At 39.4% G+C, this 18679-nt stretch overlaps 1 long non-coding RNA gene across 1 annotated transcript in view; it reads left to right on the top strand.

The window, feature by feature from the left end:
* Positions 1–18679, top strand: part of LOC108878411 (uncharacterized) — an 87481-nt gene that overhangs the window by 37945 nt on the left and 30857 nt on the right. The window lies entirely within an intron of this gene.

Genomic DNA, 18679 nt, shown 5'->3' on the forward strand with positions numbered 1-18679 from the left:
CTGCTGTCTCTGAAATATCAAGAGTCTGCTATTTAAAAAAAAAAAAGAAAAAGTCTGGTGCGATGGTGAGAGTGCAGGTCACAGATGGATCTGAGCCGTGCAGCGCACTGCTGCCGCACGTTTATTACAGGAATGTAAATAATCAGAATAAACAACGACACATGCTGCTGAGGACTCCTCTGCCAGATCTGTCTAAAGTGTGCAAATAAATCCGATTTGAAGCACGTGAGCGTCTGTGTTGACCTCACCAAACCTCTGGAAGCTCCGAGGTGCCAATTCAGTTCATCAGTTAAATTAGAAATTAAATTAGTTTCAAAATGAGCAATTAGATTAAACCAATATGAAATTATTGCTCCTATTGTTGGGCAACTGACAATCAACCACTTAATACACAATTTAAATTACATTACTATGAAGTATACCCTGCAGCAAGTGAAGTTAGAGTAGCTGAACAAAGCTTGGACAGGGACAAGTTTGAAGGGTGTAAATGAGCAGAAAGCTGCTGATGAGTAGCCACAGCCTGCAGCTGGTTGTTTAAAGTTACCTTGCTGTCAAGACTGCTGTCGCTGCTTTAGCTAAATCTCCCTCTGCTGTCTGTCCAAGAAATCCTCTTGCTGAAAAATAATAATAACGATATAATTACAGTTGTCAAAAACCATGTAAGTGCCCCTGTTGAATATGTATCAAAGGATACTCAGCCCAAACATAAGCAGATGGATGTGCAAGTGCAGCACAAAATATTAAATCTAACTTTGTCCACCCAACTTTTTCAGTAGGACAAAAAGCATAACTCCTGGATTCTGAACCTTTGATTGATGAAGTATTACAGCTGCTGCAGTGTAATCCAGTGGACGCACTTTGTCCACGTTAAAGTACATCCAGTAAAGTGTTTGTTGTTGCCAATGACAGATTCAGACTGCAGGATTCCTACAGAGATAGACCTTTTTATTAAAGAGAAAAATCCTTTTTTTAAACCAGAAACATCGCCATCTATCACTACCAGACTCCATTGACAAAAACCGTAATTTCGCCCAGAAGAACAAAGGAGCTTGTTATTGTGTGATACTTTTACTTAAGTAAAGCATCTGAATACTCCTGCCACCACTGAAAGTCACACAATAACACAAACTAACTAACCGATCAAGGCAGCGGTAATCCAGCAACTCTTTTTTCCTTCTCAGTAAAATTGCTGTTTTTGTCAATGGAGACTGGTATTGATAGACTTTCAGTGGTGGAAGAAGTATTAAGACCCTTTACATAAGTAAAAGTAACAGGGGTTTAGTAATAGGGTTTTAGTTGTTCAAGATACTTAACATTTAATTGCCATTGGTTTGAGTCTTTTTTCATAAATATTCATCCAATAATAGTTGAGCTATTTGAGTCTATGCTGACTGTAGTGGACAGGCAGTCAGGTTTTACCAAGTAAAACTTAAATTAAGGTTGATTAGGTTAGGAAAATGTGAGTAAAAGGTTGGATTAGGAAATTCAATCATTCAGTTAAGAATAATACTCTCCTGGCTAATCAACTTTTTGGCAGAAACCTGTATTGTTCTGTACTGTTCCAGGCAGAGTTCTCAGTAGTTTTTTAATGCTGATAACTTCAGCTGTCAGATCAGGTTGATCTGACTCGAGTCCATCTTTTCACCTCCACCTCTAACAGAGAATGGCCGATAGGTTCACATGAGGTTCAGTAGACTTCACTTTTAATCTAACTCACATGGCTCCGGGCTCCTCAAGGACAGTTTGAGCTGCTACTTCTCCCTTTCTTTGAGGTTTTTATATCTTTCTTTCATTTTGCATTAGAAGCCATGCCTGATCATGGAGATCGAAGCCCTTGAAAGTTGATCCAGGATGGCAGCTTTGAACTTGAAGGTTGTGCAACAGATGAGAGGTTTTGATGGAGAGATTCACATACCATCTCATCTGAGCTGAGTGCATTAATAGACTCAAGACCGCAGGAACATGGAGTTGGTGTTTAGTTCTCAGCTTGCCAGTGGCATGCCAGGAGCAAGTCTGCTCATGGCAGGCAGCAACAGGGAAGAAACTGAAAAGGATGAAGAAAAGAAACTCTATGCCGTCTTCCTGTGATAGGTGGAAAGAAAAGGCTTCAAGAAGTGACAGAGACAGGTGTTCTCGACGGAGAAGGAAGGCTCGACTCCTCAGGGTTTGTTGGTACAAGGGGATTTTAGGGAAGAAAACCTTTCTAGAAAACCATGTAGGCTGCTATGTTTAAGTTTCCCACATGGCCTGAAGGAGTTACTGGTGGAGAAGGTGGATGTGATAAACATATACAATTCTATATTTATATGCTCCTTTGCTTCTGCTCATCTTTGTCTTATTCTTGTGAACGTCCGGCTTTAATTCGCTTGTCCATCTCTGCCAGCACTCAGCTTTGCTCTTGCTAAGGAGCTTTGGCTGCAGAGGCCAGTGTCAAGTCATAAATCACTTTAATTGGAGGAGAATTCTTTGTTTGCTGTTGGCTACCAACAGTCAACCTTGTTTTTTTTTTTGTTGTTGTTTTTTTAAAGCATGGCGATAGGGACAATGATTGTTCCCTAATCCTAACCACATGTTCATTATTCTAATCAAGATGACGAATGTCCCATGACCTTAACAAAATAGTTGTTTTTACCAACCTTTGAAAAAGCACAAACAAATGATGTTGACCTGCAGGTAACGATGTCAGATCAGAAAAGGCTTTTATTTGCTGTTCTAGAGGCTGTGTACAAACAATACATTTTATTTTGGAGGACTTGTTGGTTCTTATTCTTAAAAAACACAAATGTTCTACAAAAGTAAGAGTAACAACTTTAACTTTTATTAACAGCATCTGAAAATCATTATAGAGTTTTAAAAATAAACTTCATGGAAGAAAAGAAAACAATAATCTACTAACACTCACAGCTGTGGCTATAAATGTACAGTAATTATAGTAGTATAGTGTACAGATCCATTTTTTGAAAACAAGAATCTATTTAATATGTACTGTGTGTCTTACTGTAGAAAATTAGTCAAGGAAGGTTACCTTCTAAATGTAGAGTTCATTCAGAATAACAGTTAAATAAAATCATTCCTGCAGTGATGAATTAAACCAAACAAAACACTTTTCCATCATCAGAGGCGTTCTCTGTAGGCGGATTGGCAGTAACCTGTGAAAGTTTACTCCACAGAGCTTTTGTATGCAGCTGTGTTCACATTGGCATCTTTTGTTCTGTAAACGATTTGTTACTTAAACTTGTGAACCGTCCAACCTGAAAAAAAAAAAACAACTTTTGTGGAAACAGCCTAACTTTGCTCAAACATGTAATCTCATCACAATAGTCGCAGTAAGAGATGGCTGGCAGGAGGTCCACGTACAGCGTCTCGTCGGAAAAGTTTTTTGTTGTTTTTAGAACAGAGTTTGCCCACAGCTGTTTCAGCTGTGCTGAGTAATAGATGTTCTCTATTATTTGCTTTACAACTTTTCAAAAGTGAGACAACCCCTGAGGGAACGTCATCAGAAACTGCTGAGATCTCTGTCTGGATAACAGGGATCTGAAAATATGAATGTGAATTGTGTGAAATGTGAAGTTTATTTGTTACTATTGAAAGAAAATTCATGATTTTTATAGAAAATCTGTAACTAAACCAAAAGTGTGTTTCTAAAAGCTTGGTCATTTCTTTGGTATTTTGCCAGCATCCCAATTATATAACAGTAAAAACTTTACTTTTTAAGTTAAAGGACATCATCTCCCTCAAATGATGCTGCAGGAGTTTAGTTGATTCAGTTCTCCTCTGAATTACTTTGCTGTAGTAGACATATTGAAGAAAACTAAAGGGCACAATTGAGGACCAAGTGCAGATGGAGGTCTCTGTCCTGCGTCGTGTTAGGTTTTTGTTATTTCACACCTCCAGAGAGTTTGACAATTAATTCCAGTGTCACAGTGACCCACAGGGAGCAGGACGAAACAGGTTATCAGACGTGTTCTCCAACTTGTAAAGGGCAAAAACACCTTCAACCTCAGGAGTCAAGTTGAGTATGTTCTTGTGATACTGTTATGCAAGGAGTCAGATTCATGTTAGGCAATTAAAGCAAAAAAAAAAAAAAAAAAGTAACTTTGCTCAGCAACAGTGATGTCTGCAGCCATGAGTGGTAATTAATTCTGTCAGGCTCCAAGTCTGAGCAGTTGATCAGGTTTCATGTACAGAAAATTTATCAGTCGTTTGACCAGAGCTCTGACTGCGTAGTCCAAAACACGACAGAACAGTGTATATTACCCATGATCCACAGCTTCTGGAGCCAGAAGTGCTGTCACTGTAACAAACTCATGATCGAACCTGAAAAACCAAAGTCACACAGAGCAAGAGCAGGTGTTCAGGGAGCAGAGTGGGAATGACAGAGGCAACATTCTTTCTAATGATCCTGAAGCTGTTATTTTAAGGTAAAATATTTACACGACGTTGATTTAGAAGTTGGAAATTATGATTTATCTTGTGACTCTTGGTCTGTATACAGCTCTGATGTTTGATTGTGATGATGCATTCACATTCAGGTGTTGTTTTGTGTTGTTTGCAGTAACGATGTCACGCTGTGATTGCAGGAAAAACTGAGACAGTGAGTTAGACTTTTCTCTGTGAATTTGAATACAAATTAAATTGGATTCAAGCACATCTGACTGTTACCCTGCTCCTTTTGTGTTGTTTTAATGAAGACGCTAAATAGCAAAGCCGAACTCTGCTCCTTCAGAGCACAAGAGAAGACACATAACCTTCAACGTCACGGTTGGCTTCGTCTTCATTTACAGAATTTGTTGAGTCTCTCTCTCTACCTGTTTAACGTTGTCTTTAAACCAGCATATTTATTCATTGTTCTGTCACCGCCTGTGTCATGTTCATTTATGCTCTATTGCCTTTATTTCATACCTGCATCATTCTCCTCATCATTTGTCTTGAATGTTAATTTTGCTGCTGGGTTTTCAGACTCCCGCCTTTCCCCTGTTTTATTATACCTTGTTTAAACTTTGCACTGATAATGTTGATACTCAGCATCCAACCAGGTGACTTATGTAGGGCTGCAACTAATGATTAGTTTCATTGTCTATTAATCTGCAAGTACAACTTCCCAGGGCACACGGCAAATGTCTATTTTTTCTAACCAAACCTCCATTCAGTTCACCATGATGTGTGACAAAGAGAAGCAACAAATCCTCCATTTTGAGAAGGTTGAACCTGAGAAACTGCTGCTTTTTTTTAAACTATTTTTGCTTGAAAAAGTAAAACTAGTTTCAGATTATCTTGCTGTAAAAAGTGTTAATTTATGATTAAAAGCTAAATTACTGTGGCACCATGTTGAAATCGACATTTTCTCCGGCTGATTTTGTTTCTTTGCACAGGGCTTAAACAAACAAACACACAAACACTCCCCTCTGCAGAAAAGTATAATGTCTCATCTGCATCTGATTTTCATGTTCTTTGATTGAATCCCACGAAAACACCAAGAAAAAAGACTCTACACAGCTTGATAGGCAGATCCAGAGTGGGGTACTGTTCGTGGCTGCTTGTTCTTGCTATTATTAGAAATAGCTCTTATGAGTAACTGCATCACCTGTGAAGAAATAATTATTTGCACAATATAACTTATTAGACCACTTGAAATTTAAAGAAATAACACATCTGACAAATAATAATCGAGCAGACCTTTTTAAAAAGCATTTCCTGTTGTATTTGTTTGAATGTAATAGTTGAATATGGTCTACCAGAATCAGTCCTTGAATAGCGACAAGACTGAAAAACAGTAGCACTGGACGTTTTACAGCTCAGCAACAAAATTTCACAGAGGAAATACATTTTTTAAAAACTGATTTTTTTGGTCAGATGGACACCTGAGATTCAAAGTTTATTCTGGACCTTGGAAACTGCAGTTTGACAAATAATAACCTAACCAAAAAAAGTCTCAACAGACATAAATGTTTTGGCTGCCTGAAAACTGAAAACTTTTGAAACTGGGTTGTTCCAGAGTGTAATCCTTTGAAAACGTCAAGCTTACCATCAACGTGTAAACTGGCAGTTAATGTGAAAACTGTGACGACGCTGCCCAGCTCACACAGCTAAGAGCTAATAGAAAAACAACAACAATGGACTAAGGCCGTTTTCGCAGAATGCAGGACTTTTTTAAAACACAAAGGAAAAACTTTTCCATTTTTAGCAAAACTTTTGTCATGTAAACAGTAAGCTAAACATTAACCAGTAAGTTATAGCTACTTAAACTGACAAAGCAGCTATTCTGGAGCTTTCAGTCATATTACATGATCTTCAGCAGAGATTTTCCTGCTTCTTGTTGAATTATAGCTCTTTTTTTTTCTTCTTTTTTTTCTGCACGCTATAAAGATTTCTCATGCATTTTGTCTTAAAAGTTCATTCTTGACTTTATATACAGCCACTGAGAGGAGTAATCTCACAGTAGCAGTTCTGGAGCTTTTAATAATCGTCATCAGCAGACGCAGTTTGTTTGTCATTTCAGTCTGGACTTTGTTGACAGTGCTGGCATTTGTGATTTTTGCACATCTGCATACTTCATATCATGGGTATAAATGTCATTGTTGCCACTTTTTTCCCTCAAATGACCTGGAAAAGACAGAGGGAACAACACTGGTGTCCACATGTGGTTCATTTCAGTTCAGTTTTGTTCTCTCGTCCAAAATCTTCTGTCAGTGAAAGTGTCTGCTGTCACAGTCCAGACCTGATGTGGAGACGGCAGACGGGGGCCAGCCAGAGGGGGTGTGCGCCAGCCAGCTGGCTTTATGCAGTTCTCATGGACAAAGTCTCTGTGAGCTGGACCATAAACCCGTCTGAACTCACTTTGCTCAACAGCACTCGGTTTGTGTCTGCGCTCTTTTATCTTTTGGAGTTTGTTGGCTGCTAGTTTTTGTAGTTTCTAAAGCTTTATTTCTCATTTAATGTCTTTTATCATTGGTTTTTTTAAAGCTGCCACAAAGCACAGCTTGAATAGTGGACTTTTGAAGTCTGACATATTCACTGAAAGTCTGAGCTAATTTCAGTCTGAAGACAGGGCTGCAACAATTCACTTTTTGACAATTGTTGCTCTTTTCACATCCATTTATCCTTTTTTTGTTTTAATTTTTGGTTTTTTTTTTCATCCCAACAAGACAGTTGTTCTAGACAGAATGGAAAATACTTTGAAACAGCATTTATACCAGTATTTGATATTTAGTGCTGCTTGTAAATGAGTTACATTTACAGAAAAGAGATGAATAATAAGGGGAAAAACAAGTGAAATTCCAGTTGTCCAATGTGCCATATCATTATATCTGTCTTAATGTGCTTAACCTCTTTGCTGTAGAGTATTGTCATGCATTTTATTTATACTGCATTAAGTACGTAAAGGGACAGAATTAAATCTTTTAATCCGTTGGGATTTTTTTCCTGATATAATTCCACAAAACAAAATGACAGTATAATTTTTTTAAAGTGAGGATTAGACATCAGATATGAAATCTAAATTGGAGTATTTAGTGTCTGTAAATGACTTAACCTCAGCAGTTGCTCATTTATCTAATCCAAGCGAGTAAAAAGCCCTTTCCAATCATAAAGCTGTATATGTGCGTTGTGCTACTGGTTAAGACATTGGCTCCTGTTTTTATTCCAATTCAAGGGCTGATGAAAGTCACCATGGTAACAAGAAGGCAGTCTGCTGTTGCGGATGACAGACATCTTGCAATGCCGACAGGTACGGCTTCGGCTTTTTCTGTTTTGCCTCTTTTTTTTTTCCTTCTCCTTCTTCTCCACAGTGAACAGGGCACGAGAATAGCAGTGTTTTATATGCACAGAACCTGCAGAGAGTGGAGGTGGTCCAGTACAGCTGGGACTGTTTGATAAGTGTCAAAAACTTCATGACTACTGGGGCTTTCAGTGCTTGTGTGTACTGATAAATTCACAATGCAGTGCATGTGTTGTCGGTTTTCAAAAGGGTTCGTCAAGTTTTAAGCAAAAATTACAGGAGAGTTAAGTATAAATTAACTGGAGCTAAAGGAGAGAGACCCTGATGCTTCTATTTTGGCCAAAAGTAAAATAAAAATAATGATCACAAATGTTTTGGTCCTTTCATCCCTTCCTGGCATTAGCCCTAAAAGCACATGAACTCCTAATTACAGCCCTACTAGACCTCCATTTTCTCACTGTCCAATAATAACCTTCTTCTGAATTATTCTGAGAGAGCAATCCAAGCATAGAGCAGGAAATCCTTCAATTATTATCAGTTTAGCTCGCAGAGTATTTTACCTGTGGCATGAATGGCCTGTGCAGAGATAATTGCCTGGAGTCTGTTCTGCAGGAACAAATAAAAGGATAATTCTGAACATAGACCAGGATGATGAATGTACTTGAATATACTATAGCCGGCTGCTGTTTTAAGCTGTTGAATTAGATATTATAATCTTCAACACCTCAGCTCAGTGGGAAATTTAATTAACTATAAACCTATGGAGCAGTGAGGTGACCTCTCATTCGCCTGTGGGCAGTGACTCAGAGGATCAGCCATGTCCGAGAAGACAGACTCATGCTGTTTGTATTACAAAAGATTATAGAAGAGATAGAAGAGAGCTGAGGATTTTCAGTCATTTGTGACGTCCTGATAAACTGTGCGTCTTAGACGCTTTGAAGATGCCTCCAGCAGGAAGTCACTCATCTCACCCCGCTCTCGCCTACATCGTGTATGAATTGCAGCTAGCACCAGACGCCTCGGGGTATGTTCAGACTGGACGGCAAGCTGATTTCCATCTCACCGTGTTGGCGCTATTTTTTTCACTCTGTGTCTATATTTGTTTACATGCTTGTATTTGCCGCAGTCATAAGAAGTGACAGCGCAGATGTTCGGTGTAGTGAGCTACATACTGATGTGAAAGCTCATGAATAACTTTTCCTTCTTTTACATTCATAAAAGTGAGTCTTCAACCTTCAGGACTAGTCCAGATTTTAGGAATCAAACAGATTAGGAGCAGGAATATAACAAAGCTGCATGAACTGAAGTTCTTTTCACTTACGGTGCGACGTGAATAAACAATGAAGAAAGTGCGAAATACTCACCCGCCCATGTAGAAGAAATAAAATAAGATAGAATTACGGATCAGACTATTATCTGGGTGGGTAATGGTTTGTAGCCTGTTGCAAGGCTAGTAAGTGTCTCTAAGTGTGTTCATGGTGAGACTTTTAGACTCAGTCGAGGTCCACGTCATTACAGCTGCTGGATAATGAGGAATTTTAAAAGGCAATCATGCAAAAACAGACTTTCTGCTTTTGGTCAAATATGTGCATCTATTCAAAACCATTTGGCAAATAATTCATAAAATAAAACTGAATAACAGGCATTAATTTAGTCCCAGTTCCTTGCTGTTGCTGCTTTTTTTCTCCTTTCAGATTAATTTTCTGCCTTTTGACCGAGCAGAGCTCAGGATGTTGGTGATTAGTTTGGGAAAGTAATTTGAAAGTTTTTTGTCCCACAGTCATTTGGTGTTTGTTAAAAGACATTCAGTCCTATCTTACAGGAACAATAAAGCAAGTTTTCTCCTCGGGGGTGGTAGAAGCATCTTTTAGACATTTTCTCCCTCTGAAGTATTGTACACACAGCAGGGTGTTTGTCTCCAGTGACAGTGCAGACAGGATGCTAATCGCAGTGACTGCTTTACCCCCGGGGTCACTTCATGAGTTTGGAGTTTTGTTCTTTCGTCTGGCTGGAGATTGAGTCAAAAACCACTTCAGTCTCTGGCTGGATGGTGACAGCACAAGTCCTCTGAGCTGGTAGATTCCCAGATGTTTTAAGTGTCAGTCAGGCAAAGTACAAACACAGGAAAGAGGAGACTACAACTTAACTTCGGGGGGGGGGGTGAAAAATAAGATGAAAAATAATGAAAAATAACTACTACTTTTGTTCTTAACATGACAGACTGATTTTACATCCCGCAAGATTTAAAGAATTCTGTAGAATAGAGATATGTTCAGAAAAGGAACATAAATAAATCATGTCTTAACTGAACAGTCTCCCTTTTTTTTCCTCTGCTGACACTCTGAGTGAACTGAGTGAGTAAAGGCTGAGAACTCACCTCTTGTCCTGCCCTTGTACAAGTTACCGGCCATACAGACTGTTCTAAAAAGCTCAATGTTAAACCTAGAGTTCATGATCAAACGCTGGTGTCAAATGAAGAAACTCTGGGGGATGGGTGCAGGGATAGATGCACAGTGGGGGGGGGGATTACCAAAAGTGCACAGGCTTGGATCCTGATCGGCAATGACATCAGGGTCGAGCTCAGCCGATACCGACTGACACGTCTGCCTCTCAACACCTGAGAGGCTGTTCGCTCAGAGCCACGTGTTCATCAGCATCACAAATTTGGCCGCTATCTATACCTGCTTCACGCATACATTTAGACACGTACACGTCTGGTGCTTATCTCGCAAAGCTCAGGAGTCGTCTTTTATTAAATCAGCCAGTCGCTGTGAAAAAAAATGGAAATATGTGTTATATGTTTTTTTTTTTACCTTGGCTTATTTACCCCACTGTGTTTTTTGAGTTTCTGTCTGTCTTTTGCTTAGGAATGCAGCTAAAAGTACCTTTTCAACTGACTGATAGTTTTGTTTATAAAATCCCCAGCAAAAAGTAAAAAATTCCTGTTTTATTATCCTAAAGACTAAGGTGACATCCTTCACTTTACTATCATGTATGACAAAGAAAAGCAGCAAATCCAAAACATTTGAGAAGCTACAACAGCACATTTTTGCCATTTTTGGAAAAAATAGAGACTAAAATAAGTATTTGATTATCAAAATAGTTCCACATTAATCTTTTGTTGATTCTTGAACTTGTCTTTGCAGCTCTGCTTGTATTCTTGGCATTAAAATAGTCAAAAAATCAACTACCAACAGCTGTTTAAAGCAAGTTTAAAACAAGTTCTGGTTTTCTTCTGTTATCAGTAGAATTTAGCTATATTCATATTTTTGTCAAAGGCTGGCTTTATTATATATTTTCCTACTGTCATCAAATCCCATGAAAATACCACAAATAGCAATGTGTTATTTCAAATAGTACATCCCTGCCTTCTCTGTGGATCTGAACCCTGAGGCTGTCGGCTCCTACTGAAGACGTGAATCTTTAAAAACAGCTCACAGACACTGTAAATGTAGTTTAATTTTTAAAAAAGATTCACTGTTTTACTAAAACAATCATTTGTGCAGTTGTTAGGAACTATTTTTAGCAGCGGATTAATACACATCTGGTGAAGTTGAGTATTTCTGGCAGCAGGATAGTGGACTGTGTCTGGGATTGAGTCAAAAAAAAAAATACTTCTACTGTTTTCATGTACAACACTGATGTGTTTTTAATAGTCGGAGGAATAAGATGCTTCATACTGAGCTGTGGCTACACAAACACTTGTTGATAGGAGCACTTCATTGTTTGTTTTGGTCTTTTCCTGGCATCTTAAAAACAGAAACACGTCTCACGAGTTTTTCACCGCAGCTGAAGAAGCTTGAGTTTGCTCTCAGCTTTAAAATATTCTCCCAAACACTGTCACGTCGCCATCTACCAGAAAGATTTTTTCTTTTTCCTGTGGAGTAAAGCTTGCTTTGTCTTACACACTAACCTAGATACCGAAAGGAAAATGCACAGAGTTGAAATCGTATTTATTACGTCAGCGCATTAATTTCCATATCTCACAAGGAATTGTGGCTGCAGGAATAGTACAATAGGAAGAAGGCTTTTATTTACTTGTTTTCTAATAATATGCCGGTGCTGTGGAGCAGAACAATGAGATCAATCAGATCTTGAGCATCTGCAATGAAAAAGGAAGTAGCTCAGAATAACCATATAATTATACTATGTGTCTTTAGAAGCAGTGGGAAATATGCGACTGCAGTTTGTTTGTGCAGCTGTTATCTTTGCATCTGACGCGGTAATAACAATAACACAGGCTCATTTTTCATCCAAAGCAGCACAGTGAAGGTGTGATGTAGTAGCTGCACTTGGATTTCACGGCTGCCCGACTTCGCTCCAGGTCCATCCCACAGCTTATCTGACAGGAATCCGGAGCAGCTGGAAACCTTTGAAATGAAAATGTCAATATATAAAAAACCAGGAGGCCAATTAATAAGTAAGAGCTGTTTCACACCAGAGACCTCAGACCTGCAGGAAGGACCCCCCTCCACCTCCACCCTCACTTTCCTTCTCACCTCTAATTCCCACAGAGGGGTTATTCATCACTGTCTTCTTTAGGGTGGAGTTCAGATTAAACAACCACATGTGCTCAAAATAATAATAAGAAACAAGCTTTTTCTTCTGTGTCAGTTTTCAAAGCTGTTCCACAAATGGGTGCAGCGGGCCACACAAGCACTGACGTTATTTTGGAAATAATGAAACTGTCAGTCTTGAATAAAGCTGGTTACGTAAGAACAGGCTGAAGAAACAAAACAATGCAACAGTCTGTCAGTGAAGTTGTTTAGAAGATGCCAGTTATAAACGAGCATATTATTCCATTTTCAAGAGGAGGAGGCAAAGTCACCTTTTCATTTTCAGTCTAGACTTTCAGGACAACCCAAGTGTTCTTGCTGGAGGATTTAAGAGCCGAGAGGCGGCTCAGTCTCCCTGGGTCCTGGTGTGTTTCTGACGACTAAGCTCTCAGGCGGTGACGGGGACCTCAGATTTTGTCAGATTTGGGGGACGTTCAGTCGCAAGACAAACTGTACAGCAGAGCAGAGCAGAGGGACAAGTTCAACATCGACCCAAAAAACACGTACAACAAAGACGCAGCTGTACGCCACAAAAAGCTTTGATCGTATCTTTTTAAAGCAGGGATATGAGGCAAAAACTGCACCTGCGTCAAATGGAATCACCTGCTAAGAAAAAACAGTTTCTCTGCTGATGCAACCACCAACTAAGTTTTCCAAGACTTTAAACTTCTAGATAAAATACAGCTTCTTGCAGAAAACAAACAAAATGTATTGGCTTAAATTCAAGACACCGTCCCTGACTGAAAGCACAGTAGTCTACTCCTGCCATTAAAAGGGAGAAGCAGTCAGAGGTAAGAATTAATATGCTGTCTGTGTTCCACCCTGTTTGCCTTTGTAGTTTTTCCAAGACATGCCGCGCTTGACAGCATCATTTCTTTGAAAAAAATCAATTCGCCTTCAACAGCTGATATGCATTTATGGCTGTGAAAGCAGTTTTTAAATGTATATCTGTGGATGGTGAAGCTTTGCTGCGCCGATTGCAAACTAAAACACGTGATGGAATATAAAAATAAAAAGGAGTGTGTTTGCAGAAAAATGTAGGAAAATAAAAACCAGTGTTATGTTTTTAGTGTACTTCCCTCCCTTCCCTCGCTCTTGGATTTGATCGATTTTGTATTCTTTTGGACTTTCTCCTGGGTTACCTGCCTGTACGTCTTTGTGGCTTTCAGTTTTCATTAAATTCTGAACTGTGTCTGCAGTCTGGGTCCTCTTACCTCTTTAAATGTGGAAGTCAATTAGTCATGTAGCTCATGAATCACCATCAATACAAGGTTTGCAGCCATGATGTTTTTACAAAATATATTCTTAACAGAAAAGAAAATGCTATGGAAACTGAAATGAATAGGCCTTCTCATGGAAGGACATGTCATGGCTTGAAAAGCAGACCTGTGACTAATGACATGATTGATGGCTGAACTCCAAGTCACTGCTCCAGTTTCAGGGTCGTGGTGTTGCTCGCTGTCACATTGCCAACGGCTTACTGCGACATTTGAATACATCATCCAATATTTTCCCTTCGTGTCAAATAAGTAGGGGTGCTGAGAAAAAAGGGTCTGCTGATAAATGGCTCATTGGACCTGAACCTTGAGATTTAACTGATGTGATCAATGAAACTTAATTAACTGCAGAGACTGAGTGAATGCTGCGTGACGGAAAACCACGTGTTTTCTCTTGTGATCCGCATGAGAGGGAAACAAGCAGCAGTCTGTCTGCCGCTCGTCTCCTCCGTCACAGCATTAACGTAGCCTCTGTGGGTAATTAGGTTTCATCTGTGTTATTGATATCGTGTGTTAATGCCTCTGGTTCACCTCTGGTTTGGTTACATGAAAATATTTTTTTTTAATTTACTGACAGATTACTCAAAGGAATACAAAGAATACATTTCTAAGATTTCTCTCAGGCACTTCCTTTAAACAGGTGCAAATTAGATTATGTAAATGAGCCGTCATACACAGCTTTAATGTGTATGATTTCAGATGTGTGCAGCATCCTGCCATGTTGTTTCTCATTACCACAACAGCAGCTAAGTGTCCTATACCTGACTGTACCAGGGTCTTATACAAGTGCATGCAATGTCCAGCAGGGTGACAGAAGTACTCAGCTTGAATTAAAATAGATAAATAAATAAAAATAATAATTAAAATGGGTGAAAAAACACTGAATAAAAAACAGTTTCATGTTAAAAATCGAATTTTCTCTGGGGCGGACACATTAAGAACGGCTGTTTGCTCAGCTTGTTTCTCTGATTAGTTAAGATCCAGACATCCAGTGACAAAAATCCTTCATCCAGTTTAAGATTATGGTTATAATATTATAAAAATGACTGGATTTAAAACAGTGAGAGAGTAGTCAGCTGAAAATGTCTGGCCGACAGCCGGCGCTTATGGAAAACTCTCCTGACCCGTACAATCAACCAGGCAGATTTTAAGCAAAACAAACTTTTGTGGGTGCCTTCCAAAAAGATGAAAATGCAAAACATTGATTTGAATTTACCGCTGGAATTGAGAAATTGACGTCTTGTGTGTGAACAGGAGGTGACAAGAGGTAGATGTCTAACCATGCCATGCGCAGTGAGTGATAGAGTAGCTGTTATCTCCTAATCCAGTTCATCAAGTTTCAGTGCAAAGCTGTGCTTCACCTGAAGTTCACCTCACTTTTTATCACGTTCATTCTTCCATTCCTCCAGCTCCCTCTGTAGAGATTATAGTCTATGATTCCCTTATCTAGCCATTCACTGTCTTATCTAAATGTAGCTTTTCCCCCTCAGTTATTCCCCCTTTTCCATAAATTAGCAAAATAAACTCTCACTGTTTATTGTCCACCGCTGCTGTTGTGTAGAAACTCACAGGATTTCAGTAGTGGTCTGGACCAGTTTATGACATTTTACAGTGCTATAACAACATCATGCTACTTATTTCCGACAGGCAGACGTCATGTTTAAGTGCATCTAGTTAAATTGTTTTAGTATTGTTGTGTTTTATTCTCTTATCCTCTCAAATTTACTCTTGTCAATAAAACTTTGTGCGCACTACCACAACATATGTCGTAGATTTTCTTAGGATAAAGTCCTTCTGGGCAAGTCACACCATTCTACAGCCAGTTACAGCTACACCCTCGAGCAGTTATTTCAGGCAAACAGCAGCAATAACAGCAATCAAAAGTGCCATCTCCACTTTTTTACCCTCACACTAAAACTGTGGTGTTCCAGGTAATTGGAGTATTCAAATACAGTCTTTGTGCATAAACGATGAAGAAGGCGGTGATTTTTTCCGCTAGAGCAGCAGACTGAGGAGCACACGACGCAAATTGCTGTCAGCTCTGATTACTTTTATTTTTTCATGGTACTGTTGTGTGTTTTCCCATCAATTTCACAGTTAGAGAGTGCTTGTTATGGCCCTCAGTTGGTGTGAAGGGAGGTGGCATCGTGTGAACAAGAGGTGTCAGAACAAATCCAGTATAGAATCTATAGAGCTGCAGATAGACCCTACTCACGTCTTTCCTTTCAAACAAAACTATGTTTGCTTGTGCAGGAAACACAAAGCCAGTTCATTCAGCAGGTGTTTTCTTCTCAAACACAATGTATTTTCTTCTAAAAGAAGCACAAGTGAAAGCTTTCATGAGCTGTCTCTGGGTTAGATCACCACAGCGTGGAAGCAAAGGACAGATGTAAACTATATCCCTCTTTTCACTGTTCAGCAGCTCTGTCTGTGTGCAGCAAGTGTTCAGCTGTGTTACAGATATTCACACTGATACTGATAGAAGATGTACGGAGAGGATGCATCCGTCTTCTTGATTCTGTCTCACTGCAGTTGGGAAACGCTGACTGACATTAAGTTACTTCAGCTTAATTAAAAACACGGCGGTTTAATCTGTCTCACTCCTCGCCAGGCTTTATCACCCAACGTTTAAAGATAACACAGCAGCTTTAGCCTTCAATATCCGAGTCTGTACTCATTAAAAAAGAAAAAAATATGGGCTGAAGATTCTAGTTGTGCACTTGTTTCTGCCTGGTTTCCAGAGGTGTGGGTTGTTGTCTGTGGAGATGATCAGACGTCCAGGTCATGGTTCTTTAAGAGGAGACGAGTGAGGAGCAGCTGGAGTTGGTTTTAGGATACTTGACGTTTCACCTCCTGGGTGAGAGGTTTTCACCTAAAGGCTCCATTTAAGTCACTTCTTCATCCTGAAAATTGACCCTGTTGTTGTTTGGAGACAGAGGATGAATAACCACATGATTGTTTGTCATGTGAACCATTGTCTAATAATTATCCTTTATATTCTTTTTATCAGTTTGATGTATTTAGCAGCCAGGAACAGTTGTCGTCTGTTATAGTCAGTGTGATACACCTTTACTCTTTCCTGACACTATCGTTGCACTGGTCAGGTAGCTGCCTGCAAACAACCAGCAAAAGAAAAAGGCGTTTATTCATGTTAGAACTGCGTATTTATAATATATATAATTGTATTGTGTTGTCACATATGGTATTGTCAGCCTCTACTACAGAGCAGCATCTGTATTTTAAAATAACGGCAGCAGAGCGCACCTTCTCCACTCCAGCTGGTGGTCGAGGTACAAGTGTGTTTTATTTGATACTGTTTTGTCCTAAATGTGTAGTTATGCTCTGTTTGTGTTGTACGTCTGTGCATTATGTGTTTATGTATGTGTGTCCTTTCCTTTGGGACAATGAAGTCCGTCTTATCTTGTCACCATCCAGCTGCTCTAATCTCATCATAACCGAATAAAGTGGGTTGTAGCTGAAAATAGAGACGGCTGATGCTTCATATAGAAAGTGTGAGCTGTTTATTGGCCCAGACTCGTTAATCAGTGTTGATCTCTTTGCTCACTAATGAAGTATGGAAGTTATCAACAGTGTGAGCCATGAGTGAAACAATAGAAGAAGCAGTCCTGGCAAAAGAGGAAAATAAATACTCTCCAGATAAGGTTAATTTCCGCAGCTTCATAGAATTATATTAAGAGGAAAATAAAGAAGTTACAACACATTAATCTTCAGTGAGGATATCACTGTTCACTTCATGGTAGATTCCTGTTCAGCATTTGAATAAATGAGATGTGATGACGTGACAGATCGGCTTTGTCACAGCCAACATGACTGAACAGGCCGGCGAAGGCGAATCAAATCCACACAGCACAAACATGTGCACGGGCATTCACTGCCGTTACACTATAACTGAATGAATAACAGCACATTATCTGTTGCGTGGAGTAACACAGGTTTTATTTCTGCCTCTCTTTTTTTTACAATACTGCTTGCTAATTAAATTTATGAGTGTCCTCCGTGGTGATGTTTGACAGATTTGAAAGGTCTGTGATTGCTCCCATGTTGCACAACGTTAATTCTAATATTAATTCAGTAAAGGGAATTGATGCCATATATTTATCACAGCAATACAAACTCTGACTCGAGGCTGAACAACAATATTTAGCTGCTGTCATCAGAGCAACAAGACGTGTCAGAGCAACAGGAATTTTAATAACCCCCTCTGAAAAAGATGAGCAGCACATAGCATGGATTGGCACCTTCCCTAACCAAAATACCTTACTCTAAATTTGATGAAATTGTCAATAATGGTAGCAATACGCGTTAGAATGTATCCAAGAGAGAGGCATCTCAAGATAAAATTACAACGAAATTGATTTTTTTGCCAGTAAATGGCACAGAGAAATGAAAACTTAATCCGAGCAGAATTGAAAGAGCGGGCAGTTCACGCCGTGTGTCATTTCATAAATGAGAGGACGCTGATTTTCCAAAGGCTAAAGTGTTATTGCCTCCAACACCATATCCAACATTTGAGATATCCTTAAAAGCCGACCCTCTGAGGGGAATATTAGACTTTTTATCTGGTCAGAGGCATTTAGAGAGAAACCTGTGGTTACAGAAAAAAGTAAATTTCACTCCTTCTGTGTGCTGTAAAGCTGCAAACTTCTATAAACAGACAAGGTTTATCCCAGGAGAGAGGGGAGGTTCAGATCTCCATGCAGCATGTGAAGGGTCATAACGCTAGACTGACGCACATCTGCAGCACTTTTGAATATTTTACACTCTCAGCTTCTGTTGGTTGAATGCTTCTGTCAGGTCAAAGCTTCCTCTGGTCCACAGGGGTCTAAACAGGTACCTGAGGTTTTTATTTGATGATGTATACAGCAGTTTTTATTCCCTCCAACATGGTGCCAGTTGAATTCAACCACTCATTGGTTTAGTTTCACTGTAGTTTCAAGCAGCTCTGAGTGGGTGTGAGGCTGGAGAGGATTTAGATTGAAGGAAAAAAAAAGTCCATTATAAACCAAAGACTGTGTTTGCTGTGGTGCTAATGCTGTTTGAGTCACCAGGTCCACTCACCAGGTGGATGAGTCCAGCTGTCTTGGACATTAAGTGAACATGAAACCAGA

The sequence above is a fragment of the Lates calcarifer genome, linkage group LG13 (assembly GCF_001640805.2).
Source record: "Lates calcarifer isolate ASB-BC8 linkage group LG13, TLL_Latcal_v3, whole genome shotgun sequence".
NCBI lineage: Eukaryota > Metazoa > Chordata > Actinopteri > Centropomidae > Lates > Lates calcarifer.